This window comes from Momordica charantia, assembly GCF_013281855.1.
Source record: "Momordica charantia cultivar OHB3-1 chromosome 4 unlocalized genomic scaffold, Mcharantia_2.0 BLBB01000004.1, whole genome shotgun sequence".
Lineage (NCBI taxonomy): Eukaryota > Viridiplantae > Streptophyta > Magnoliopsida > Cucurbitales > Cucurbitaceae > Momordica > Momordica charantia.
This window is the reverse complement of record NW_028275162.1, coordinates 11,910,861-11,913,088: the sequence shown is the minus strand read 5'-3', so window position 1 is coordinate 11,913,088 and position 2,228 is coordinate 11,910,861. Positions and strand designations below refer to the sequence as shown.

Sequence of the window (2,228 nt, the reverse complement as noted above, 5' to 3'; positions counted from 1 at the left end):
TTTTATTTTTAGTTTTTCTGTTTTTAGTTTTGGTTTTTGGTTTTCTGTTTTTAAAAAACACAAACCATATATGGTTGATAACCATTTTTGGTCTTTTGTTTTTAAAAAACAGAAAACCGAACATGTTTGTTAACCATTTTTAGTTTTCTGCTTTTAAAAGGTTAGAAAATTTAAAATACAGAGAGAAAATTCCATGTAGAGTAGATATGACAATGGTATGGGTGCGACTGAGGATGTTCTCCCCCATTCTCATGCTCGTGAAAATTTTTATCCCGATCTCCACCTTCTTCGGTCTGAAAGATGTTCTCGAGAAAAATTATCAGTTTTATAATTGTTTTTATTTATTTTTATAATTTAAAAAATAAAAAAAAGTGCAATAAATATATATTAATTATTGGAGGTGAAAAATATATATTGTTTTTGTTTATTTTTGGACATCATAACTCAACAGTTCTTTACTTGGGTGGTTGGGATATCTCTATTCCGTACATATTCGGTTATGAACTTTTTGAAATAAATAAAGTGTATGAAGTCTTTGGAATGACAATTAGTATCTTTATTACATTAGCTAAAACTTATTTCTTCTTGTTCATTTCTATAACAACAAGATGGACTTTACCCCGACTAAGAATAGACCAACTATTAAATCTCGGATGGAAATTTCTTTTACCTATATCTCTCGGTAATCTATTATTAACAACTTCTTTTCAACTCTTTTCACTGTAAAGGAATACCATATTCTATATTCACGACTTGCTCAAACAAGAGAAAGAAACAAACATAAAATTCTTTAGAGATATTACAATATGTTCTCTATGGTAACTGGGTTCATGAATTATGGTCAACAAACAGTACGAGCTACAAGGTACATTGGTCAAAGTTTCATGATTACTTTATCCCATGCAAATCGTTTACGTGTAACTATTTAATATCCTTACGCATTCGACGAATGCGACGGTGCAACTGCACCACTCTCTTATCTCGCATCTCTCTCTTTCCCTCTCAAAACTCTAGCACCTCGACGATGGGGACTAGGTAATATATACGAATATACTTATAGTATAAATGTACCTCTCTATTATGCTTTTTTTATGGTCTTTATTATGAATGATCATTCATTTGAATCTTGTTTAGGTTTTTTATTTCTCCTTTCTATTTGTAGGGGAAATTAGAAAGAAGAAAGACATAGAGAATTTCTTTTCTTAGACAAGGTTTGCAAGATCTAGAGACCTTTGGAATCATTTAGGACTCTCAAATTTTGTTGTTTCATATGAGATGTTATAGTTTCTATGAGCCTTGGTATTTTGTTCTTTCATAAGAGATGTTTTAGTTTCTATGAACCCTTTTAGATGATTTTCTTAGTTCTTTCTGTTGAGCGTGTTGTCCTAAACTTGTAGTTTGTATTTATGTAAAAATAAATTTAAATTCAATCAATTTGTTGTTGAATTCATAGCATTGCATTGTCCAAATCTAATAAACTAAACATCTAAAGTTATTATCATGTAAGCGGGACAGTATATACACTGGGTATATATTTGATATACCCTCGATATAAATGTAGATAATGTCTCGGGAATAACCTAAAGGGTCTATAGTATATGGATAAGGCTGGGTACCTTATCCTAGCAAAACTATGGATACGGCCCGCTTTGTAATTGTTACGGACGACCTGATCCAGGCCATTTGTGTGTAGACATACAAGTGGGAGTATCCTATTCAATGAGTTTGTATAAAGGTCGGACCGCGAACTAGTCACGTTTTAGATGTAACGTCGTTGACTAACAGATTGCTATTTCATAGAATGACCAGGCAACTCATTCTTAATCCTGAGTGAGTCACGGACTCACCCTTTTGGGGACGAGACCAAGTGGAGAGCTGGAATCATAACTTCACAAGATGGAATTCACTGGAGATGCAGGGGATCAAACCCTGTACCTCTTGCATGCAAAGCGAGCGCTCTACCATTTGAGCTACATCCCCAAGTTGTTGATTTGATAGTAAACTATGTAACTTTTTAATTAAACTATTACGATTTTTACCATGTAAATGGAGAATCTCAACCATTGGAGTGCATTCAACTTTGACATTAAAATTCAAATCCCAATAGTGTGCTTTTTTTTTCATTTCAATAATAGGGCCAACTTGACATATGGCAAAAGAAAAATTGCAAATTAAGTAAAATAGCAACCATGTTTTGGTTTTTTAAATATAGCATTTAAAAAAAAATG

General features: G+C 32.5%; 1 non-coding gene across 1 annotated transcript; it reads right to left on the bottom strand.

The window, feature by feature from the left end:
* Positions 1–1,907: 1,907 nt before the first annotated feature.
* Positions 1,908–1,980, bottom strand: TRNAA-UGC (transfer RNA alanine (anticodon UGC)). The gene has a single exon. It is a non-coding gene; the product is annotated as a tRNA-Ala (tRNA).
* Positions 1,981–2,228: the final 248 nt, after the last annotated feature.